This window comes from Hemitrygon akajei, chromosome 2 (genome assembly GCF_048418815.1).
Source record: "Hemitrygon akajei chromosome 2, sHemAka1.3, whole genome shotgun sequence".
Lineage (NCBI taxonomy): Eukaryota > Metazoa > Chordata > Chondrichthyes > Myliobatiformes > Dasyatidae > Hemitrygon > Hemitrygon akajei.
Window position 1 is genome coordinate 45,012,953 of NC_133125.1, and position 27,041 is coordinate 45,039,993.

General features: G+C 41.8%; 1 protein-coding gene across 4 annotated transcripts in view; it reads left to right on the plus strand.

Annotated features, from left to right (window-relative positions):
* The window catches only part of LOC140741439 (spindlin-Z-like), a 110,024-nt gene that overhangs the window by 28,753 nt on the left and 54,230 nt on the right, over positions 1 to 27,041 (plus strand). The window contains exon 2 of one of the 4 annotated variants that reach the window (XM_073071638.1): positions 10,291 to 10,397. The exons of 2 other annotated variants lie outside the window; for them this stretch is intronic. The gene's annotated coding sequence lies outside the window, so the exon portion shown is untranslated. Of the gene's footprint in view, positions 1 to 10,290; positions 10,398 to 17,294; positions 17,440 to 27,041 lie in introns of all 4 variants that reach the window. One more of the 4 variants, XM_073071650.1, reaches the window with a different exon arrangement.

Consider the following 27,041-nt stretch of genomic DNA (forward strand, 5'->3'; position numbering starts at 1 on the left):
TACAGAAAAAGTAATTATGAGAACTAAACAAATATGAACTAGGTGAAAGATCACATAAAATTCTTGCTTGGCAATTGAAAACAGAACAGGTTTCTAAAACAATAAATGCAATTAGAACAAGTGTAAATAAGGTTGCTTATAAGCCTTTAGAAATTAATGAAACTTTAAAAAAATTTTATACTGAACTATATCAATCAGAATCAAAAAATAAGATTACTGAGATAGATAAATTTTTATCACAAATAACCCTTCCAAAATTAAATTTCGAAGAACAGAAAGGATTAGATATGCCTTTTACATTAAAAGAGGTTGAAGAAGCTTTAGGATCACTTCAGAGTAATAAATCTCCAGGAGAAGATGGTTTTCCTCCTGAGTTTTATAAAAAATTTAAAGATTTATTAATTCCTCCTTTTATGGAATTAATATATCAAGTGGAAAGAATGCATAAACTCCCACAATCTTTTTTAACAGCGATCATAACTGTACTGCCAAAAAAAGATAGAGATCCTTTAAAACCAGCATCATATAGGCCTATTTCTTTGTTGAATACAGATTATAAAATAATAGCAAAAATTTTATCTAATAGAATATCTAAATATTTACCAAAATTAATACATATGGACCAAACAGGTTTTATTAAAAATAGACAATCAATGGATAATATAACCCGGTTAATTAGTATAATTCATTTGGCACAAAAAAGAGAGGAAATGAGTGTGGCAGTTGCTTTGGATGCAGAAAAAACATTTGATAGATTGGAATGGGATTTTTTTATTTAAGTTATTGGAAAAATATGAATTAGGAAAATCTTTTATACAATGGATTAAAATTCTAAATACTAATCCTCAAGCTAAAGTAGTTACAAATGGTCAGATTTCAACACCATTTTGTTTAACAAGGTCAACTAGACAAGGCTGCCCATTATCACCTGCTTTATTTGTATTGGCAATAGAACCATTAGCTGAATTAATTAGAACAGATTCAGATATTGAGGGCTTTAGAGTTAGTTAATCAAGAAGAATATAAGATTAACTTATTTGCTGATGATGTTTTGATTTACTTAACAAACCCATTGCAATCTTTGCAAAGATTATCTTTTAGATTGGAAGAATATGGAGAAGTATCGGGTTATAAAGTAAATTGGGATAAAAGTGAAATTTTACCCCTTACCAATTGAAATTATAATCAATGCTGATTAGCAACTCAATTTCGATGGTCAATAAATGGGATAAAATATTTAGGTATTAGAGTTAATAATGATGTAAAAAATTTATATAAACAAAATTATTTGCCATTATTAAAAACAATAAAAGAGGATCCTTGATAAATGGATGATATTACCAATAACATTAATAGGTAGAGTTAATGTTGTAAAAATGAATATATTTCCTAGATTGCAATATTTATTTCAAACTCTACCAATACAATTACCTCAGAAGTTTTTTCAAGAACTGAATAAATATGTAAGGAAATTTCTTTGGAAAGGAAAGCTGTCAAGAATATCATTGGAAAAATTGACATGTAAATTTGATTTAGGAGGGTTACAACTTCCAAATTTTAAGAATTATTATAAAGCAAATCAATTTAGATTTATTGCGTCTTTTTTTGATGAAGAAAAACCGGCATGGATTAGAATAGAATTAGATAAGATAGGAGAAAACATACCAGAAGATTTTATATATAAATGGGAATCCAAATGGATACGGGAAAAAAAAGAATCTCCTATATTAAGACATTTGATTGATTTATGGAATAAGGTAAATATGGATGATGAGATAAAGAAATCTTTATTAGCAAAAAGGACTTTAATTCAAAATAGGCTTATTCCTTTCACAATGGATAATAAACTTTTACATAATTGGTTTCAAAAGGGGATTAAATATATAGGTGACTGTTTTGAAGGAGATATATTGATGTCGTTTGATCAATTAAAAAATAAATATAAAATATTAAATAACACTCTTTTCTGTTATTTTCAATTAAAAGCTTATTTACGAGAAAAGCTGGGACAAACAATGTTGATACCAAAACCTAGTGAAATAGAAATATTAATTCAGAAAGGAAAAATTAAAAAATTTACATCTTGTATGTATAATTTGATTCAAAAGCAGACAATTAAATTAGGAATTCATAAATCAAGACAAAAATGGGAATCTGATCTGAATGTTGAAATTGATGGAAAAAATTGGTCAAGATTATGTTCTGATAGTATGAGAAATACAATAAATGTTCGACTTAGATTAATACAATATAATTTTTTACATCAATTATATATAACACCACAGAAAACAAATAGATTAAATTCAAATATGTTTGACCAATGTTTTCGATGTAAACAAGAAATTGGTACTTTTTTACATTCTACTTGATCTTGTTCTAAAATTCAACCATTTTGGATTAATTTAAGATTTTTATTGGAACAAATTATTGGAGTACAAATTCCACATACTCCATTGCTATTTTTATTAGGAGACATTGAAGGGACAATAACGAAATTTAAATTGAATAAGTATCAGAAAAAATTTATTAAAAATTGCTTTGGCAGTAGCCAAAAAAGTTATTGCAGTTACTTGGAAATCTGATTTAAATTTAACTATGGATCGTTGGAATAATGAAATACATTGTTGTATTCCATTTGAAAAAATTACGTATAATTTAAGAAATGACTATGTGATATTTTTGAAAATTTGGTCACCATACTTACGAAAGATAGGATTAGATACATAGGTCCTTTGAAGATAAAATTATAGTAATTGGGGAAAGTGAAAATAAATATCAAAATTATTTTGAACTCCATGGAACATGTGGGGATCCTCCGATATCCAGGCAATCTTTCTTCTCTTTTCTTTCTTTTTTTTCCCTCTTTTTCTTTAGATAAGGGTTAAGGTGGGAGGGTTAAGGGGAGGGAGGAGGGTTAATATCACTTTTCTTACCATTTCATTATTACATTTATTCTTGTAATTTCTAAAATTCAATAAATAAATAATATTAAAAAAAGAAAATGAAGTGGAAGTAATAAAGCGATCGGAAAGAGGTGAAACGCCATCGGTCATTGGAAAAGCGTTAGGCTACAGTCAGTGAACGATCGGAACAATTGCACTGGAGCTTGTGAAAGGCCCTGCCCCGATGAAAGCTACAATTATTACTAAGCAGCGCAGTGGTTTAATTATTGAAATACATACGTTTCTTAAGTGTTTTATATACTGTATACTAAGACAAAAGTTTGACTAACCGACGCTAAATAATACCATATGTACCTGTTCCGACTTCAAATCCGACTTAAAGACAGACTCAGGAACGGAACTCGTTCATAACCCGGGGACTGCCTGTACTTTTAAATCATCTCTAGATTATTTATAATACCTAATACAATGTAAATGCTATGTAAATAGTTGTTATACCATATTGTTTAGGGAATAATGACAAGAAAACATAGTCTGTACGTGCTCAAACAACAAGTGCTGGAGAGAGAACTTGCGGGTTTTCCCGATCCGCAGTTGGTTGAATCCGCGGATAAAGAGGGCCAACTGTACTATAGTATATAATTAATGAAAAGATTAGATTAGGTTGGCTTTATTGGTCACATGTACAAACATACAGTGATACATTGTCAATGACTAAGAAAGTCCAAGAATGTGTTGGGACCATGCTTACATCATCAACATGGCATGCCCACAACTTACTAACCCACACAGTCATGGGGAGAATGTACAAACTTCTTACAGAAAACAGGGAGTTGAATCCCGATCTTCTGATGGCTGGCCCTGTAATGTGTTACGCTAACTGCTGCGCTATGGTGCTGCCCACACAGTGGTCTCTATTCTACAAAGTGTGCTATTTGTACAGAGGCCTTTGGACCAGTACTTGGAGCCACTGCTTTCAAACTCGAGGTGATAGCACTACATGCTGGGCTGTCGCTTGTGTCATCAGGAGAGAAGGTAGAAGTACTGGAAAATCCTGAGAACAGGAGAGAGAAAGTGTTGCATCATATGTAAACTGCTGTGAAGAAACTGTTGTATCTTTTTTAAAAAAAAAGTGTGTTAAACGGAAGTCCAGACTATGGGAAGGGATTACTAGATGGAAAGTTTGTAAATGAGCGGAGGGTTTTGGAAAGAAGTACCACAATGGTACGAACCAGTTGGGGAATGGCAGCAAATCACGATAAAGTGAGAGACGCTTAGTGTGCATGTTCAGGAGTGAAATGTGTTTTCAAATAGTGAGGTTTCATTAGTGTGGTACATGATGAAGGAGAAATAAAGTCGGGCTCTGTGGACTGTGCAAATACAGTTGTTTTGATTGGTGCTGGGATTTGAGGTTCACAGTAGTCCTGCCTCAGAAAAGTATTGCTTATATAATGGGGAGCAAGGCTGCATATCTGACAAGTTACGGAGGAAGATGTAGAAAAAAAAATAAGGCACAATTAGTAAGTTTATTGGCAGGACTCAGTTTTGGTTTTGACTTGAACAATATTTCTTTGGAAATGCTGTTGAAGATGAATTTGGAGAATGGTTTTGATTTTATCTTTCTCTAATAGAGCTTCATCATTGGAGAATTTGCTTTAGGTGTATAGCAAGTAAAACTCAAAATGTGCACATAGATCACTGATCAATCTGCGGGACGCACGGGTTAATTTCCTGATAGTAGAAGTAAATACTCATCTGAAAATTAAATGAGATACAAATTAAATACATTGTTATATAAAAGAACAGAAAGATTTGGAAGAAAATAATTGAGAAAAATGTGTTTTGTGATGCACTGCAAGCATTAATAATTAAAGTGAGAACAGAGTGAAAGCCCTAAAATGATTGGAAATCCAGCCAAGTATCCTCTATATATTCTCTGATGAGGAACACTGTAATTACTAGTTGCCAGGAGAATTGTGAAAGTGTGCCATTTCCTGTCCAGCAAATTAACAGAAAAGTATTGACAGAGCATCACACTCTGTTTACAGAGACCAAAAGCTTGTCCATTCCTTGATTAACATTTTAAACAATCAATTTTTATTTTTGTGTGGAGAATGGGTGTGGAAGGACCAAAAGCAAAATACCAGGCACAAAGTTTAAAAACCAAAAGGTCAATGCTCTAGTTGTGTTAGTTTGAGTGTATTTTAACATGGAAAATGGATTTCAGAAAAGTGGAGGGTGAAGCACTGTTGATATATTTTTTGCTATAGGGCCATTGACACTTTATGTAGGTGCCTTGATTTGTGAAGCTATTTGATTATAATTAATGCACTGCTATTAATAGGTGGAGATGGTCTAGGAGTCATTAATAATTCCTATTTTATAGCAAGAGACTATTCTAATGTATTTTTGTACATTACTGGTACAGTGTCATTTACCACTGCTGTTGCAATAGTTTATTAGTGCACCTGCATCAACAAAGATCTCTCAGCTATGTTGACAGCTGCGCTGAAGCAGAATGTAATTCCATCAAAAGGCTTGCATTTAATAATTTTAAGAAGCAGGTGTTAAGAAACTGATTGGCATCTTTGAAGATGACAGTCTTAGTATGGAGCACAGGTTTAGATATGATTGATGCTAATCTTTGCTACAGAGAGCTGTGTTAGATGACAAAGATTTGGATGGAAGTCAAAGCTTTTTAAGACTGGCTGGTGAACCATCTGGGAAAGGTAGCAGGAAGAACCCTCACAATTAATATAACCTTCCTCGGTCTTTGATTCATCAGCATCTCCATCAGGTAAACACAAGTTTTGCTAAGATAAATAATCACTTATTGAATAGTGAAATAGAAACGAGGGTTCAAATGATCTCCTGCTGCATTTGTTTCTTATTTACTGATGGGAACATTTATTATGGCAAAATTATTGGGGAATGGGTGTAAAAATCTATGCTGCATGTGATTGGAAGGCTTACTAATGAATATATTTACATGCTTTTGTTAGTGACTTGAATATAAGCAATTAGAACAACACACACAAAATGCTGGAGGAGCTCAGCTGGCGAGGCAGCATCTATGGAAAAGAGTAAACAGTTGACGTTTTAGGCTGAGACCCTTCATTGGTTCTGGGGGGGGGGGGGGACGACAAAAGATGAGAAGAATCACTGAACTCAACGGGCGGACATTTGCAGTTATAGGAAAGGTTTGGAGAGATACCGGTCTACCTCAGTTAGGCATCTTGGTTGGCATGGGCTAAAGAGTCTGTTTTCTGTGCTGTATAGCTCCAAATACAGCAAAGTTTTCCGCAGATAAACATTCAAAGTTCTTCTCAGCACCTAGGGACTAAATTCAGAGAACTGTATTACAGGCTAGACATGCAGCAGTCTGACATTGTCTATGAGATACGATATTTTCCAAATATAACAATATGCCAGACTCCGCCAACACAATCATTGTATTTATCCTATCACATGGATAGACCAATCAGATGATGGTAAATTGGTGAGCAAGCTGCAAGGAATAGCCTTAGGCATCCTCAATAGTGACTCCAGATCCTACTTAGCTCCACAGCATTAAAATAAATATATGGGCATGCAAACCTAGTTTGTAGAGGGCATTGAAGTAGTTGGCCCTCTTCCAATCAATCAAATTCTCTGCCCTTCCCCATATTGCTTTATTCATCTAATATCCCAAAATCGATCAATCACCACCTTGAATATGCTTAGCAGCTGAACATCAAAACACCTTCCCAGATAAAGAATTCAAAGGTTTAGAACACTTTAGGTGGAGGAATTTCTTCTCATCTCTAGGTTATTGGGTAGTTAGAGGCAGATTATATTTCTTTGTCTGCATTAGGTCTTCTATTAACAAGGGTGAAGACGTAAACCTTGGGTCAGTCTATAATAATGGAGACTGTGCCAAAAGCACTTGTACATGGTTAGTCAGTTTTGATATGAACTATAAGTTGGTGAATTCAATATTGTACCTGGAAAGTTACAGTAGACCCAATTGAAAGATCTGGAGGTGTTGTTGAACTTTTAGTGGACCTTATCACTATGCAACATGCCACCAGTGGGAGTGAAAAAGAATTAAAGGGGGCAACTGGAAGCTCAGGATCATTTCTGTGGAGTGAACATGAACTCTACAAAGCATTCAGCAAATTTCCATTTGGTTTTCTTGGCGTAGAGAAGATCACGTTGTGAATACGGAATGCATTGCTCTAGACTGGAAGAAGTACAAGTGAATTGCTGCTTTGCCGGGAAAGATTTGAGTCTCTGAATGATGAGAAAGAAAGAGGTTGAACGGGTGTTGTTTCAAACCTTGGGGTTGCATTGTAAAGTGCCCAAGTGCTGTTAGTGAGAATATAAAATCAATTGAGAAAGCAGTGAAGGAAATGATTCCCTTAAATGCTGAAAAGGAAGAGGAATATGTTCCTGTTCAATCCTTCCAGAATAGGTGGGAAGTCTAAAGGATAATCTGATGAATATGGGAACAGGTGTGGTGGAATTTAACATCCAGAAGACCTCTATTCATGCTGTGTCGGAGGAGAGGCAGTGAGAACAGAAGTGCAGGACTACCTGAGTTGTTATCAAAGACTGTCCACAATGGTAGAGGTGAAGCCATGGATCAGGAAGAAGGAAAGACATTTCAGAGACCTGTGCAGAATATCTTGTCATTGAAGCTAATATGACAGAGACGGGAACTGGGAGACTGAAATGGAGGTCTTGTAGGAAGCAGGCTGGGAGAAAATGTGCTGAATGTACAGTAGCTACATAGCCTAATTAGTCTGCTCTCAACCATCAGGTAAGTTGTTACGAACCCCGTAACTGGGTCACTTACCAGCAAAGGTAGAGAGGTCAGTTGAAGTCTGATGGTACTATTTTTAAACGTTTTTATTTATAAAGGGGCACAAAAGTAAGGTTAATACAAACATTCAGATAATATACATCGTCAATACTCAATCTAAAGCGCGGGTATAGTAATAATCATCAATAAGAATTAGCTCTATCGTTTGGTCTAGGGGTAAAAATATTGTCCAATGGAAATATAAAAGTCTCTCAAGTTCATGCAGGCTTTAGCCTTTTGGGGACAGCTGGGTTTCACTTGTTGGAGAGAGAGAGAGAGAGAGAGGTTTTGTGAGAAAAGAAACTTGCCCAGTCTTTTAGGACACAAATCGTTGAATCGGGAACGTTGGTTCCCCGTTGTTAGTTCGAAGTCCTTTTCGGGGTTATCAGCCACCCGTTCCCCAGGCCAGGGGAAACGGAACATACGTGGCTTCCGAATAGCTTCCAGTTATCATGGGAGCGATGAGTGATGGTGTCTCCTTCTGGTGCGTTGCTAGGGGACTGCCTCCTGCAGCCCCTCTTTTATCTTGACTTGCAGGGTTGTAGATGTCAATCAGGGTGGGGTGATGCAATCCCCAGCCCACATTGCCTGAGGGTGTGCACGTAGCCCAGTCCACGTTGCCCTGAGAGCTGGCACGTAGCATAGGATCGCAATCCACAAAGGTGTCTCCAAGAAACAATGGCCAAATCCGTTGCTTTGTCTTGCTGAGGATTCTCTCTCATTTCCTGGGTCCAAGACCCGAATTAATAGCGATCTTGCGATTCTCAAGAAGGAGGGGGCTGGGATCATAACACCTTCAATAGTTCTATTTGATATCAGAGAATGTATACAATATGCAACCCAAAATTCTTGTTCTTTGTAGACATCCATGAAAACAGACATACTATAGGCTCTCCCCCTCATCAGTAACAGTGAGAGGGGAGACCAACAAAGACAAACAACTCACTGATTACCGTGTTAAAGTCTGCTGCGTTGCTTTTGTTCCAAAACCTCCGACTCGAAAATTGGCAACAAACTCTCCCACGCCAATGAGAGAAAGAGGGCATGTGATTTGCCGAGTACAGGGCCCCTGACAGCCGATCCAGTGTTCTGTTTTCTTCTGCAACACTTCAGCCAGCAGCACTGGTGAAGTATCACCTCGTCCACAGGGCCGCAGGCTCGGAAGCCCGAAGCCATTCTCATCTTCTAGGCTGTTTTCTTGGGATATTGAAAAACGGCTGGTCGTGAGCCCCAAGGGGCAGGTCCCATCACCGCAAAGATCTAAAGTTTGAGTGTAGCTCGAGGTCAGGATCTTCAGCAGGACCACATGCAGCTTAAAAAGGAAAAAGAGAAACTGAAGTTAAAAATTAAGCTGTTTTTGCAGATGAGCTTGAAGGTGTCACTGTCGAGTGCCATCATCAACACTCTCACTTGTAACCTCATCAATAACATTTTTGGATTTTAGAAATGAAGAGCCCTGGTAAAATGAATGTCAATGCTTATCAAAGGAATAATACTCCCACTACTACACCTACCTAAACTTACAAAGGGCAGGAGTAAAACACTTCTGGTTGCACAAGATTTTCTTCTCTGATATTCTACCTGTACAAGAGAGAATGCAATAGCCTAATGCAATAGGAGACATTTCAGATCCTGGTCCGCTCTGTTTTATATAAATATGAAGCATAACTTTGCATGTCCTTTTTCTCAGAACAATGTTTATTGTGTTAAATAATTTTAAGTCCATGATTTTGTGAACTAGTCCATTGTCAAAGGAAATGTAATTAAATTTGATGTTAAGCTATTATAACACTGAAGATGTTTTGAAAGGGACAAAATCTGAATTAATTGCCATTCTAAAATGTTGGTGGGTGAGTTTACTGTAATGATGATGATTTTGATGCTTAAGGCTTTCAAAGGCTGTCGGGAGATAAATCTGATCTTGTAGAACGATGGTTGCTAATTGCATCTTGGTTTGTGGTATGTCTGTCAACAAGGGTTCAGAGAATTAAGCAAATTGGTTAATTCTCTCCTTCACTCGGGATGTTTTAAAATTTTATAATAGAAACCTTTTTTTGCTGTATGCAATACAAGGTTTGACCAATTTTGTTGTGTGGAAAGCCACAAAAACGGCTTTTAGCACCCAGGTGCTTTAGCTTGTTATTGCTAGGTGTATTTTGGTTGCAGGTTCTGCTTCACCCTGCACGGTAGAAGACTATCTTGGTCTTTTAGGTGTGGGGGTCAGTCAAAAGCAGGTCTTGTAGAAATGATCATGCCTTTTTCATGATCAAAGATCATGTTTACATCAGGTCTGAAGGGGAGGATGTTTCCTAATGTTTGCACAACATTTATACAAGCTTAGCAAGTCAACTTTCTGCCTTTATATATGGTACGATATATAGAAATACTATCCCTTTTTAATCCATCTTCTGATAAGATGGCAGCGCACTCGGACACGGTGGCATCTACGGGATCAACCAGAGGTGTCATTGTCCTTTGTAAATGTATCTTTCACGATCGCAACACCCTGCTGGACATTAACATGCTGCATGTCTACTCCATCAGTGAGTTGCTCGTTAGTGGAGAAACTGAAGGAGCCGGACTTGGTGTGGACCGTGATGCTGCATGAGACAGAGAGGCGGTGGTGCGTGAAGGAAGTGTGCAATCTAACAGTGAGTGATGGTCTTGAGCATTTTTCTTGTGATGGTAAGACCCTGTTGGGCATGGGTGATGTGGAATGCTGTAAGTCCAATTCATTGGTTTATTGGCATACGGTGGGGGTGGATAGCGGAGAAACTGTATGGCCTCAGTTGTATTGAGGACTAGCCTCAAACCAAGGTATCGTCTGTTTGCAGCTGCCCAGGTGGAGGTGTTGGAGCTGGGAGCTCCGTGGCGTGCCAGAGGTGGTGTAGTGAGGTGCCATGCTGGAGTTGGTGCTGCCCCCCTCTCTCCCCCCCCATTGTTTGCTTGGCAGAAGACGAGCTGTATTGTGTTCGACTGCAGACTGTTGCAACGCTGTGTAACCAAAACTTACGTAGTTAGTTTTGAAACTTGCTATTTGCTATGCATGTATCCAATTCTGTAGGAGAATGAAATCTTAAGAATGTAGAAGACAATGGTGTGTTAATGAGAGGTAGCTAAGAGATGTAGATTAGAACATGTTTAAGTCAATGGGTAGAAACAATAGTGGCGGATGTACTTGTGATACGCAACTGTAGACCGATTGGATATGCTAATGCAACTAAACCAGGAGATTGCTATAAAAAATGCTATGTACAGGGATCGGTGGGCAATCAGCGACTAGCTCAATGACTGTCTCAGCTTTGATTTGCAAATTAAAGTTTAACCCTTCTTGAGGAATCTTCTGCATCTCCTGGTCATTTGTGGGGCACGAGAAACCACGACAAAGACGAGCTGTATTGTGTTCGACTGCAGACTGTTGCAACGTTCATGGATCCAGGGACTTGGACAATATTCTTTGCTCCCCTGTACTTTACTGCTATCTTGTATGTGCTTGCGATCTTAAATGTACTATGTGTGTCTTATGCTGTATATGACTGTTGGTACTGGCTTTTGCACTTTGGCGTTGAAGTAACACTGGCTGTATTTATGAGAATTTATGTATAGTTGAATGATAATTAAACTTGAACTTGAAACTCCAGTTTCTGTTAGCCATGTCTCTATATTTTCTTCCTTTTTGAGATCTTGACACTGAGCAGATGTTATTTCTGTATGTGAATAAAGATTGTTAAAGACCAATCACTTTGCATCCCTGTATACACATGACTGTGTTGCTGACGATACAACCTTTGTTGGTAGAATCTCAGGTGGCGACGAGAGGGCGTATAGGAGTGAGATATACCAACTAGTGGAATGGTACAGCAGCAACAAACCGGCTACTCAACGTCAGTAAGACAAAAGAGCTGATTGTGGACTTCAGGAAGGGTAAGACGAAGGAACACATACCAATCCTCATAGAGGGATTAGAAGTGGAGAGAGTGAGCAGCTTCAAGTTCCTGGGTGTCAAGATCTGAGGATCTAACCTGGTCCCAACATACTGATGTAGTCATAAAGAAGGCAAGACAATGGCTATACAGTCGGCCCTCCTTATCCGCGGGGGATTGGTTCCGGGACCCCTCACGGATATCAAAATTCGTAGATGCTCAAGTCCCTTATTCATCCTGTTGCTATGTGGTGGACCTTAGGACCCAGCAGAACCCTAGACCTTATTTAACCTGTCTCAGTGCAGTGGACATTAGGACCCGGTGGTAGAACTCTGAATCCGCAGTGTTCCTGTTCGCGAAAATAATCACAAACATGATTGAAAATAAAGTGGAAATAATAAAGTGATCAGAAAGAGGTGAAATGTCATCAGTCATTGGAAAAGCGTAAGGATACGTCGGTCGACGATCAGAACAATTTTAAAGGATAAAGTGAGAAAGGCTCTACCCCAATGAAAGCTACAATTATTACTAAACAACGTATTGGTTTAATTATTGGGCTTTGGGGTTTTGGGTTTTTGATCCTCCACATCAACCTGGCACGGTGGAGAGCGCATTCGGCAGCGGTCTGTCACTCGATTGAACTCGGGAAATTCCATTCCTGAGCCTGCCGCTGAAACATACGTTTTTAAGTGTTTTATATGCATAGAAGGGTAAAATATATACAATATACTACCGTAGATTCCGGATTATAAGCCGCTACTTTTTCCCCACATTTTGAACAGCTTTGAACTCTGCGGCCTTTAATCCAGAGCGGCTAATACATGGTTTTTTTTCATGCCGCCTCGTAAACATTTTGCCTCGTAACAGTAGACCAATAAAATTGATGAGTAGTTCACAGAGGTCCAATGAAATTGTACGATAAATCAAGCGCACTTTCACAATTAAATTATTGTAAATCAGTCATTTGTACTCACCCTCATCAACATGGAAAACACTCGAAGAAAAGCATTGTGCTGCCTTTATGGCAGTTACTTAGTTTATAATATTTTCGCTTAGTAATTCATTTGTTAGTTAAAGTTAGAAGTGTTTTAACTATATTTGTTTTCTGTACTACATCCCGGGATGCTATGACGTCACACCCGGTTTCGCCGCGTCTTGTGGGATACCGATTTGCGATAAACGGGAAGGTGGGGGCATTACGCGAGCTCATCAGACCCGAGCACATTAGACCCGATCGCGTTACGCGAGCTCATCAGACCCGATCGCGTTACGCGAGCTCATCAGACCCGAGCACATCAGACCCGAGCACATTAGACCCGATCGCGTTACGCGAGCTCATCAGACCCGATCGCGTTACGCGAGCTCATCAGACCCGAGCACATCAGACCCGATTAGACCCGATCGCGTTACGCGAGCTCATCAGACCCGAGCACATCAGACCCGATCAGACCCGATCGCGTTACGCGAGCTCATCAGACCCGATCGCGTTACGCGAGCTCATCAGACCCGAGCACATTAGACCCAATCGCGTTACGCGAGCTCATCAGACCCGAGCACATTAGACCCGATCGCGTTACGCGAGCTCATCAGACCCGAGCACATTAGACCCGATCGCGTTACGCGAGCTCATCAGACCCGAGCACATTAGACCCGATCGCGTTACGCGAGCTCATCAGACCCGAGCACATTAGACCCGATCGCGTTACGCGAGCTCATTAGACCCGAGCACATCAGACCCGAGCGAAAACGCTGCTTTTAAGTTAAAGGCGATCAATAACTTTTCCTGGTAGGCTGCAGTATATATATTTTTACCAGTCGCTAGGAGATATTGGAATGTTGTTCGTGCTGTTCAGTAAAAAAGTATATGCAACGTAATTTGTGTTACCGATACGTATGTATATTTAAAAGTAGCCGTATTACAGGCACGGTTCGAAAAAAAGCATTTGCAATATATATTTGTTTGTTACCATATGGATTTAATTAAAAGTTAAAAAATCCTCACGTGTAATATCTTTCTGTGTAAATATCTCATATTACAACGTGGGACACCTGCGGCCTAAAATCCGGTGCGGCCTGTACAAGTAAAAAATTGATTTTATTTCTAAAATTAGAGCCAGCGACTTTTAATCAGGTGCGCTCTGTAGTCCGGAATCTACGGTATATACTAAGACAAACGTTTGACTAACTGACGCTAAATAATACCGGATGTACCTGTTCCGACTTAGTAAGAGAACTTCTGATTTTTTTTTGATCCCGATCCACAATAACCCGCGCGCATCCTCCCATATACTTTAATTCATCCCTAGATTACTTGTAATACCTAATACAATGTAAATACTATGTAAAGTGGTTGTCATACTGCATTGTTTAGGGAATAATGACAAGAAAAAAAAGTATGTACATGCTCGAACAACAAGTGCTGGAAGAACACTTCCGGGTTTTCGTGATTAGTGGTTGGTTGAAATAGCGCATGTGGAATTCGCGGATAATGAGGGCCGACTACTTTATTAGAAGTTTGAAGCGATTTTGGCATGTCAACAAATACACTTGAAAACTTCTATAGTTGTACCGTGGAGAGCATTCTGACAGGCTGCATCACTGTCTGGTATGGAGGGGCTACTGCACAGGACCAAAAGAAGCTGCAGAAGGTTGTGAATTTAGTTAGCTCCATCTTGGGCACCAGCCTACAAAGTACCCAGGACATCTTTGGGGAGCAGTGTCTCAGAAAGGCAGCGTCCATTATTAAGGATCTCCAGCACCCAGGACATGTCCTTTTCTCACTGTTACCATCAGGGAGGAGATACAGAAGCCTGAAGGCACACACTCAGTGATTCAGGAACAGCTTCTTTCCCTCTGCCAATGGACTTTGAAGCTTTGGACATGACCTCACTTTTTTAATATACTGTATCTGTTTTTGCACATTTTTGAACAGTCTATTCAATATATGCAATTGATTTACTTGTTCATTATGTTTTATTTTATCTATTAGTTTTTTTTCCTCTCTCTGCTAGATTATGTATTGCATTGAACTGCTGCTGCTAAGTTAACAAATTTCATGTCACATGCTGGTGATAATAAACCGGATCCTGATTCTGCTTCTGAAATGCCGTGCATTTTCCAAAAACAAAAGGAGCTAGAATAGATTGCAGAGGAGATCTATTCTTGATATTCCATGCATGCACATTACCACTGACCCATGTTTGGATGTCTCAAAGCACTACTTCTGTGGCCATAATAAACTATTTGAAGGGTTTTCACTTGCCTGTGACATTTGATCAGGAGCCAATATGCGATGAGAATCTCCAAAGCAGCGAAGAAATTCAACTCCTGCTGCCTTTGGAAACCCTTCTCCTCTGAATCACAGATATTTTCAAAAATATAATGTTAATGTGCCAAGAGCAATGTTTGCATACCTCCACCATGCCCAAAGGTACTTGGGTAGATTGGGAAAATGGGCAAAGTAGTGGCAGATAGGATATAATGTAGGGAGCTGTATGGTCAGGCACTTTAGTAGAAGGAATAAAGATATAGGCTATTTTCTAAACAGGGAAAACATTCAAAATTCAGTGGTGCCAAGGGACTTGGAAGTGTTGTGCAGATTTCTGTAAAGGTTAACTTGCAGGGTGAGTCAGTGCTAAGGCAATGTTAGCGTTCATTTATAAAAGACTAGAATATAAGATCAAAGGTGTGATGCTGACGCTTTATAAGGCATTGGTCAGACTGCACTTGGAGTATTGTGAGCAGTTTTGGGCCCCTTATCCAATATGGGATGGCATTGGAGAGAGTCTAGAGGAGGTTCATGAGAATGATTCTGTGATTTAAATGGTTAACATATGAAGACAGCCTTTTTCTGATCTTGGAGTATGTGGGTCTGTTAGTGGGTAATGTTTGTGAGGTTTCTGTACAGAGTAAGTACTGTAGACCCGTTAATGTCTGTAGAAAGTTTGTTGATAGTAGCTGGATTCTTTTTTTGGTCTCAGGCACCATTAAAATGCCTATCATGTGGCTTAATGGAATCTCTTCGGATTCGGGCTTATTGCTTTTATGTAAACATTAATGCCCTTTTGTAAGTGCAAGGAGTGACCATTACTAGGTCTAATTGATTTATGAGGACTGTTTTAATGGGCACATGATGAAAAACACAGGCTGTGTTGAAACAAGAAGTTAGAGTTTGTCTATCTTGCACTTGTGAAACTCGTATTTATGGGGGTGCCTTCCTGGTTTCATTGGATTTCAACTGGGGCCAGAGATCAAGATCAGTGCCTAGAACCCAGGGGTGGTTTTAGGGGTGAGTTGGAAATTGGACTTCTCCCAATAATGGCAAGTGGTGATTTAAAAATCGTGAACCCTGAAGTCTTTGTGTCTTGCAGGTATCTTTGTGGAAATCGTTGTTACTTGCTATGTAGTATTTTGTATGGTTTATTTGTGCTTTCTGTTTTTTTATGATAAATTAGGCTTAAATTACTTTGTTGTGTTTGTACGCTTATTACCACGTCTTCTGGACACTCGAATTGTTGGGTGTGATTAATGCAACCCATTACACTTTGGCATTGCCAGCAGGGTCCAGGAAAATGTGGCTGAGGACAAGCAAGTCAAGCAATACTGTGGAGACTTGTCAGTCCCTGGGTGGATGGATAACTTTTGAGGGTTTTGAATCACTGGCTAATGTTCTGAGTAAATGGGGTCCTCCCAGACGTTGGGAGAAGGTATTTGCTGAAATGTCTGACGTTAAAGCTTCCATGTGTAGTATCACAAAGCCTCAAACATGTAGCTTTTCCCTCCTGAGGCAGGGAATCCCTCTTAGTGGGATGGATTTTTATGACTGCATTGTGGCAATTGAGTACTGAAGAAGCTGAACTCTGAGGAAATCAGACGTCTAGAGTGCGAGTTTAAGTTCTCAGAACACTATTTTAAGTGAAATGGCATGTGCAGTTTGAGAATGTGCTGAGCACTCTGAAGTTAAACAAGTTGCCGTGGCATGTACATTGGCTACTGTGGTGCAAAAGCATCGCATGCAGTGCATCTGTGTGATTGTGGATCCTTTAAAGGTCCAATCTACGGTCCTGCAGGAGGATTGAGACCCAGACACGGGAGACTGGGATATCTGGTATGATGATGATTCAGATGAGGATGGAAATAATGTAATTAAGGTGCACCCCCCTTAGACATGTAAAAGGTAAAGAAGAACCCTGGAATCCTAATGAATAAAATCAAGCTGCAGTGCCTGTCCCTACTACCAATGAGAACACAATCGATAATTAACTATGCTATCATCGGGTTACAGGATTTAGCCCAAAACAAGGGGAATCCTTACTCAGCTGGCTCACCCACCTATGGGATTTAGGAACCTCTCAACTTTTTCATGTGCATGAATTGATTCAATTAGAGTCATTCACAATGGACTCATTAGTCCTGGCTGAAATGTGCACTGGTCAGGCTAACAGAGCTGGTTGCTCCTTGTGGGCAGTGGTTGTACAAGCTGTTCGTGCTGGCTACCCTGCTTCTTTGTATTGGCATGAGTCCCCTCTTCCCTTGAAAATCCCTCGGTGGCTATTTAACACAATCTGCCATTTGTAATAATAATGCCTTTAATGGCCCTGAGATTGTCCCCTTTTCCCTTGATAGGCTCACCTGAGCGATGGAATGACTCAGGGTGGAGAGGCATCTTGCTGGCTCTGTTAGGACCAGGTGAGGGTTGGACTGTTGCAGAGTCGAGCAGCCTATTGGCCCTGACTTGAAGGGTCGGATGTAGATCAGGGACGGGTGCAAGGTAAGGCTGCTTTTACATTCCGTGGGCACCAGGGGCATTCTGAGTGCATGATGAATGGAACTAGGAGTGCCCCTAAGCGGCCAGTGATTGTGCCCCGGCAGTGTACCTACTGGTGTTACTTTTGTCCTCTACGGTGAGCATTGTGACCCAGCTGGGTTGCATTTGATAGTCCAGACAAAGGGTCTGGTCGAACTTCCAGAATGTAATGTTAATCCCAAATCACAGGACATTCTCTGGTTATATCGGAGCTTGGCTGAATTGGACCCTGGATGGCGGGTTACTCAACCTGCCGTTTACGGGTATGACCAGGGCTCCAGACTGCCACAGTTGCTCTAAAGGCAATGCATATTTCAGAGGGGGACCTGAGGCCATACATGCCTGTTACCCTTTGATAGTCGCATGGCACCAAGCAGTGGGGAATCGCCCTGGTGGACACTGGGGCTGAGATTACCTTATTACTTGGGAATCCAGATCTGTATGCAGGGGAGCGAGTGTGTATTCAGGGATATGGGTAACCAGTTACAGATGCTGTACAAACAAAGGTCCATCTTGCTACTGGCAAGGGACCTCCTCCGTCTGTCCCCAAGCTCAATCTCTCAGGAACTTGTGAACATTTTGGGAATTGATTTGTTAATGGGGAAACTCTTTCATGACAGCATTTGGCAAATTTACTTTTGGTATTTGGAAGGTATCTTTTCTGGTTGGGGAAGAGTAAAATGGGAACCTGTCTTTATAATTTTGCCATGGCAAATAGTAGTTACCAAGCAATATTGTGTCCCGGGAGGGCATAAGGAAATCAAGGAGACAGTGGGGTCCCTCCTGAACCTGGGGGTTCATCATCCTGCCTCATCCATTTATACCAGCCCTCTGGCCAGTTCAGAAACCTGATGGTTCATGGTGTATGACCATTGTGCACCTGCAGGCCATAGCTGCTCCAGATGTTGGTACCCTGACTGAGGACCTTTCTAGCGGGACTTAGTGTCATGTTGTTATTGGTTTGTCTAATGCTTTCTTCTCTGTCCCTGTTGCTGAGCAGACTCAAGATCAGTTTGCTTTTACATGACTTCCACACGTTCATAATCCTACTATTTGTCATAGTGTGGTGGAGTGTGATTTTTGTGAACGTGTCTCGTCTCCAGCATTTAAAGCAGCTCAGTATATAGATGATGTGCTCTAGGGGATCCTCTGAAAAGAGAGTTTCCGAAGCCCTTAATACTTTGATCACTTGATCGTGGGGATGGGAAATTAATCTTGATAAAGTACAAGGCTCAGCTATGATTGTTCATATGGACCAAGGGTTATAGGATAATTCCTGATAAGGTCAGAAATAAGATCCTAGACTTAGCACGTCCTCCAACTAAACAAGAAGCCCAATGCGTTGTTGGCCTTTTGGGTTACTGGCAGCACCACATGCCTCGTTTGACTATACTCCTCCGAGCCTTGTACACTGTGGTTAGAACGAAATTTGGTTTTGTGTGAGGCCCTGGGCAACAATTTGGTTTTGTGTGGGGCCCTGAGGCTGCAAAGGAAGCTGTCATCACAGCCTTATGCTCGACTTCATTTTGAGAGGGCCTCTCCTTTGAACTGTAAGTTTCTGTTAAAGATGATGTAACAGTCTGCAGCCTGTGGTAGAAGTATGGAGGAAAGAATATGCCACTGGGGTTTCTGGTCCTGAAAGCTTCCCGATGCTGCCACCAGATATAATGCATTTGAGAAACAATTCTTGCCTGCTACTGGGCTTTGATCGAGACAGATGACATTTCCACCCTGACCTTTCCATTGCAGGATGGGTGATACTCACCCGTAAGGAAGGGCATGCACAACAGAGTTCAGTTGTCAGGTGGAAGTGGTAGATTTCTGAACCAGCATCAAAGGGACTGCATGGAATTAATAAAATACATAAACTGACTTCCCTCAGGCAACATCACCCACTTCAGAAGCTACTTGGTCAAAGTCTCGCCTGTTGCATGGGGCATTGCCTCTGATCTTCTGACTCCTGCTCAGCCACAGCTCGCCTGGTTCACTGACGGCTCTGTGATATGGAAGAATGATTGGCGTTGTTGGTAGGCTGCTGCCCTTAACCTTCTCACCCATTGAGTTCTGAAAAAGGAGGGGGGCTCTGATGGGTCGAGTCAATATGCAGAACTCGTTGCAGTGCATACTGTCATTAGGCTTAAAACCAAAGAGGCCCACGTTCATATTGGTTATTGGGTTGCCCTTGTGGAACCAGCAGTCTTACACTGTTATTGGATGTCCCTTATGAGGAACAGAGTTATGGAAGGATGTTTGGAACCAATCATCACATGATACCATTACAGTTTACCATGTTGATACCCATTTTAAAGATGATTTGCCGATGCTAAGATTTAACAATGTTGACAAACACACTTGTGTTTACATGGTAACATCTAGCCCCAGCCTCAAATACCATTATTGCCATTTGTTTGGTGTGCCCATGAGTCTTCTGGTCATTTGGGGGTACAGGGTACTGTGGAGTTGTCTAGGCAGCGAGGATTATTCCTTCCCATTGGTATAACTTGTACAGTTGTAGGGAATCATGGGCGGTACTTTGAAATTAAGGACAGATAGCTTTTAAAATGATCCTTATCTGACATTTGCTGTGGGCATGCCCCGCTTAGATTTGGCAATGGATTATATTGGCCCCTTTCCTTTACAGACGTGATCTCCAGAACTTCCTCACTGTAGTGGACAGTTATTCTAGTCTTTTGATGGTAATCCCTACTGTTAAGGATAATCAGGTATCATAAGATCGTAAGACATAGGAGCAGAATTAGACTATTTAGCCCATCGGGTCTGCTCTGCCATTCCATCATGGCTGATCTCGGATCCCACTCAACCCCATATACCTGCCTTTTCGCCATGAACTTCTGATGCTCTGACTGATCAGGAAGCTATCAATTTCTGTCTTAAATATTCCCACTGGCTTGGCCTCCACTGCAGTCTGTAGGAGAGTATTCCATAGATTCACTACTCTCTGGTTTAAAATTCCTCCTTCCTTCTGTTCTAAAAGGTTGCCCCTCAATTTTGAGGCTGTGCCTTCTAGTTTTGGATACCCCCACCATAGGAAACATCCGCTCCACATCCACCTATTCTAGTCTTTTCAACATTCGATAGGTATCAATGAGATTCTCATGCATTCTTCTAAATTCCAGTGAGTACAGGCCCAAAACTGCCAAACGCCTCTCATAGGTTAACCCTTCATTCCCGGAATCATCCTCGTGAACCTCCTCTGGACTCTCTCCGATGACAATACATCCTTTCTGAGATATGGAGCCCAAAGCTCTTATCAATATTCCAAGTATGGCCTAACTATTGTCTTATAAAGCCTCAGCATTATCTCCAATATATTCTATTCCTCTTGAAATAAATGCCAACATTGTATTTGTCTTTCTTACCACATTCAACCCAAGTCCCTCTGCACCTCTGTTTGAATCTTCTCCCTATTTAGATAATAGTCCACATTAATGTTCTGTTTACCAAAATGCATTATCGTACATTTCCCAACACTATGTTCCACCTGTCACTTTTTTGGCCATTCTTCCTATTTGTCTAAGTCCTGCTGTAATAGCATTGCTTCCTCAACACTACCTATCTCTCCACCTGTCTTTGCTATAAAGCCATCTATTCTATTATCCAAATCTCTGACAAACTATGTGAAAAGTAGTGGTCTCAATACTGACCCCTGAGGAACACCACTAGTCACTGGCAGCCAACCAGAAAAGGCCCCCTTTATTCCCACTTGCTGCCCTCTGGCTGTCAGCCATTCCTCTATCTATACCAGAATCTTTCCTTTAATGCCATGGGATTTTTATCTTGTTAAGCAGCCTTTGTGTGTGACACCTTATCAAATGCCTTCTGAAAATCCAAGTAAATGACATCCACTGCCTCTCCTTTGTCTGCCCTGTTTGTTACTTTCTCGAAGAACTAACAGATTTGTCAGGCAAGATTTCCCTTCACAGAAACCATGCAGACTTTGACTTATTTTGTCGTTAGTCTCCAAGTAACCTGAAACCTCATCCTTAATAATAGACTCCAACACTTTCCCAACCACTAACTGACCTATAATTTCCTTTCTTTTGCCTTCCTCCCTTCTTAGAGTGGAGTGACATTTGCAATCTTCCAGTCCTTTGGGGACCTTGCCAGAATCAAGTGATTCTTGAAAGATCATGACCAATGCATCTGTTATCTTTTCTGCAACCTCTTTCAGGACTCGGGGAGGTAGTCCATCTGGCCCGGGCGACTTATCCACCTTAAGACCTTTTGAGTTTGTCTAGCATTTTTTCCTTTGTAATAGCAATGGCACTCACTCCTGCTCCCTGACACTCACGGACCTCTGGCACACTGCTAGTGTCTTCCACAGTGAAGACTGATGCAAAGTACCCATTAAGTTCACCTGTCATTTCTTTGTCCCCCATTACTACCTCACCAGCATCATTTTCCAGTGGTTCAATATCAACTCTCACCTCCCTTTTACTCTTTATATAACTGAAAAAACTTCTAGTATCCTGCTTTTGTTATTGGGTAGTTTGTCCTTGTATTTCATCATTTCTTATAGCTTTCTAAATTGCCTGTTGTTGAATTGTAAAAGCTTGTCTGTCACATTTGCCTACCCCTGCCATTATTCAATCCGATAATGGTTTGCACTTTTCAGGTTCTAGGATACAAGAGTGGGCTGTCTGTAGTGGTGAATGGTGGGTCTTGCCTGTGCCCTATTATCCTGAGGACAGTGGTTTGATTGAATAAATGAATTGCCTATTAAATCATCATGTTCATTTACTTCTGCTTGTACCTTTTCTGGATGGTTACCTGTCCTTCCCCATGCTTTGTATAATTTGAATAACCACCTCTTGAAAGGAGATGCCTCCTTTTTGTTAATGACAGGACAACTTGTACCTTTTGTTCCTGGTGGTACAAACTGAGCGCTGATTCAGTTCTACAAGGAGGGTAAGGTGTTAGTGGAGGGTGAGATTATTGCCGACAGACAAGGAAATACACACTGGATGAGATCACAACAAGCCACTGATAACTTTCTGATTTGTGAAAATGAAATTATTGTTTCAGGAAAAGATGTACGTTACGTGATATGTGCTAATTGGGGGCCTATGAGTGGGAGGAAATGTTGTAAACCTAGGACTGGCTTTGTATAACTTTATTCTGTGAAACAAGTAAAGTGCCAACTTGATAGTAATTTGACTCTTGTATCCTTGATCACAATGTAGTGCTTGCAAATCTTGCTCATTCTGTTCGAACTGTCAGCAAGATGTTGTTAATGCCCCCCCTCCACCCACTTAAGGATAAAGAGATGTTGAGGTTAATCCTTGTATCTGTATAATTTTTCAGTTTCAATAATTGTGATAATAGTTTTAAACATCAAGGGATCTTAATATGTATTCTTCATTTTAAGCAGAAGGAAGAGTTCTATGTGTCTTTAACCTGCCAGGCATTCAATGATTGCAATGTATTATATTAGTTTTGTAAAACATTGGATGAATGTCTGGAGGATCAAAATGACATTAGCTCTTTCTGGTCTTGTAGCATATGTGGTCTGTCAGTAGGTAATGTTTGTGAAGTATCTACAGAGGAAAGAGTGAGGTTGTTAATGTCTGTAGAATGTTTGTTGATAATAGCTGGATTCATCCTTGGTCTAAGGCTACATCCACACTAGATCAGATAAATCTGTAACCAAAGCTTTTTCTCTTCGTTTTCACCCTCTGTCCACATTGTAACGGCATTTTCCTCCCTCGAAAACAGAGCTTTTCTAAAATGCTCTCCAGAGTGTGTAAATCTGAAAACGCTGATTGAGCAGTTTGGTGTGTACGGGGTAACCAAAGCTTTTTAAAAACGCTGTCGTGGCATGCCGGAACAGATGGTAACGGCAGCGCGGCGGTTCATTGTTTTCTTGAACGCAACCTCCAACACCACAGCAACAGTGGTGGATGGCTTCAGGAGACTGTCCCTGAGCAGAATGTTACTGCAGCTTTGCAGTATGACAGAGAATTTCAACCCCCCCCCCACACAATTTAACAATTTCAGAACAGACGGCAACGAGGCTGAAGCTAGAAGAGTTAGAAATGTATTCACCAAATACTTTGACCCATAACTTACTGAATAAGTAAGTACACTCACTTTGCTGTGTAGTTTGTCCTTGCTTGTATGAAGATGGTTTACCTATTTATCCAAGTACTTCTCTGACAATAGATGTGTAACAGCCTGTATTGTAGGAAAAGAATGTGGGACTTGAGAGGTTAATGGGTTGCTATAAGTATCCACTGAGCGTGTGGTATTTGGTGGGGTAGTGGGTTGTTAATGTAGCAGAACGGATGGCGTCGGGCCAGGAAATGTGACAATGCAATCGGTCCCAGCTCGTCAACCGCAACGCGTCCTATATTGTCCTGTGGTAACTGTACCATTTAGGCATGTAGAGGCATTGTACAGGATGTCATTGTTCTAAGAAGATATATATTGTTCTCATTGTTCTAAGAGGATATATATAAGGGGCCAGGGGCTGTGAGGTGCAGAAGACAGGGAGAGGACGATATGCAGTCCGTGGAGAAAGACAACAACTAGCAAGACCAGAAGGAACCCCAGGTGGGGACGAAACATCCCAGGTGAAGACCGAGTTCGCTGGCGTGGGTGCTTCATCACGTCTGTTCCTGGCCCCGTATGAGTCGTGTGGGAGTGGGATTAACCACACGTTGATAAGTATTGCTTGTATCGGGAAAAGGGCAGTTGCACAGCCGTGGGTAGTCAAGCTAAGCCGCTTTCCGCAATGAAGTGTCATTTATGCTAATATTTTACCTTACCAATAAACAAGTGTAATACTGTGATCCGGGGTATAGTCTCATTCTTGTCGCAGATACATTTTCTCTGATACCACGTTCCTGCTTTGTCGGATAATTTTCCGTCCATAACAATTGGCGCTGCGAGCAGGGTATCAGGATGAATTTGTTCCGCCTCAAGAAGGAGGCCACTCCCGAACAGTTCCTTATTCCCGGCTGGACGGATAATTCGGCCGGGTTCGGGATGCTGGCAAATACATTGTCTCAGTTGGGCTCTCCTCTCAGCTGGGAGGATCGCCTGCTACCACGGGAAACCCCTATCGGGGAAAGTGTGGCACGGTTATTGCGAGAGCTGAATTTTCCGAAGCAAAAGGGGTCCCTGACGGATGCTTTTTGGCTGCTGGCCACAGCCCTGAGGCATCAATCAGGAGTGCTATCTGCAAAGAAGAAGGAATTGGGTGAATTAAGGGAGGAAGTTGAAGCCATGCAACAGAGGTGTGCTATGATGGGCGAAGTAGTGCGCACCAGTCAGAATCGAGCTTCTGAGCTGGAGGAAACGGGGGTCAAATTGGCATGTAGGGCCCTTCAATTGAAACACCAGTTGTATAAGCAAAAGGGATCTATGTCCCCGGATCCCGCCCGAGTAAGGGCAATGTTAGCACAAGGGGATGACATTGATACCTGGGATGGTGATATCTGGTATGATGATGACAACCGATATCCGGATCAACCATCTTATCCATCTCTCCCGGGCCCTGGCCCGGGAGAGGATACCGCCCAAGCCCAAGCCCGGCCGGCAATGGTTACCACGTATACTTATCCTACCCCCCAGGATGAGGCGGAGGGAAACGATTTTGATTCTGACTATGCTCAGGCCGAGGGCGATGCGCGGGTAAGACCGGGAGAGGCCCTAAACGCGGGTCGGAGGCAGGTACAATATAAGGATTACACCATGAAGGAATTGTCCGGGATGGGCCAGAGGTTCCGGCAGAAACCATCGGAACCTTTGGCGGCTTGGTTATTACGGATATGGGAAGAAGGAGGGGGGCATATCTATCTAACTCCGGAGGAGTTGGTAGGTATGGGGACGTTAGCTACAGACCCTCGCCTTAACCAAGAGTTGCGGGGTCGGAGCGTCGACACTGATTATTTGTTCTATACTGTTACTGCTGCCGCCCATAGAGTCTTCCCTTCCGCTATGGATTGGGACCATAAAGTTGCGGATTGGGAGACGGGGGAGGAAGGAGCACAGGTGCTGCGGCAGCAAGCCCTGGCGGCTGCCCTATATGCCCATCGGCTAGGCCAGTGGGCCCATGGGGGAGGGCCAGAGGATGAACTCTTTACCGCCGGTATGCAGACCCGCCTGGTCCGCTCAGCGGCTTCCGCATTACGGGGAGTCGTATTATCAATAACGGGTCCCTTGATCGGGAGCCCTATCGCCCGTGTTATAGGGGCCATGCAGACATTGTCTGAAATAGCCACCCCCCGTAGCCGGGCTCGGCCCGTGTCTACGGATCGGCAGAAGAAAGAGGGACCGCCAGGACCGAGTAGGCGAGAACTGTTCCTCTCACTGTTGCAGGCAGGTGTCCGTAAGGAAGAAATAGATGGTAAGCCCACCTCTGTCCTGCATGCATTGTATAAGACCAAAGTGAAGGGAAAGGTGGAGGGAGGACCGGGTCTGAAGCGTAATGATGTGAGCAAGTCGTCCCCTTCCCTTTATCCCAGCTTGGACGATGTGCAACAGCTGGTGCTTAAAACATTGCAGGAGGAGGCGGCTAAATGGAAGGCACCAGTGCCATGTAAAGAATAGGAGGTTGGCGGGGTCGCCCTGGTGTATCACATCACCACAGAGTGGATAAAGAGTGACTCCAGGCCTTATATACCTGTAATAGTCCACTGGGGAAAGGGGAATGACCAGCGCCATCTAGCCTTGGTTGATACTGGGGCTGAACATACGGTAATACTGGGCAATCCAGACAAGTGGAAAGGACCTCCGTACCACATTGAGGGTATGGGAGGAGCTCTGACGCGGGCCCGAGAGATTTCGGTCCGCCTCACTATTGGCAATCATACCCCGGTGGTGCGGCGGGTACTGGTGGCTCCCACGGAAGAATGTATACTGGATATGAACATCTTAAGAGGGTTACAGTTACAAACCACAAGGGGCACGTTCACTTTTGGGATAAGGGCTACTAGAGTAATTGTGGGTACGGCAAGGTGGGAACCGGTCCACATCCCTGCTCCTCTCTCTCCGGTCAGCGTTCCCCAATACCGCATTCCTGGGGGGCATGATGCCATAACCGAGACGGTACAGGCTTTGGTCCAGGAAGGCATTGTGCGACCAGCCACTTCCCCGTTTAATAGCCCAATATGGCCAGTACAGAAGCCAGACGGCTTGTGGCGAATGACGGTCGATTACCGCCGGCTGAATAGAGCGGCTCCTCCATTGGCGGCGGCCGTTCCGGACATAGTAACTATTATTGAAAATATCGCCGCGCAGGAGAACGGGAGTTGGTATGCTGTGATTGACCTGGCCAATGCCTTCTTTAGTATTCCTATTAGCCCCGAATCGCAGGATCAATTTGCCTTCACTTGGAAGGGGCGACAGTATACATTTACCCGACTACCTCAGGGTTATCTCCACTCTCCCACCGTATGCCATGGATTGATAGCCCGAGACCTGGCAGAATTCACCACCATACCTAGTATTATTATACACCATTATATTGATGATATTATGGTTCAGGGCTGTGATATGGACACAGTACAAGAGGCCCTGGAATCCCTAACCGCATACCTCAC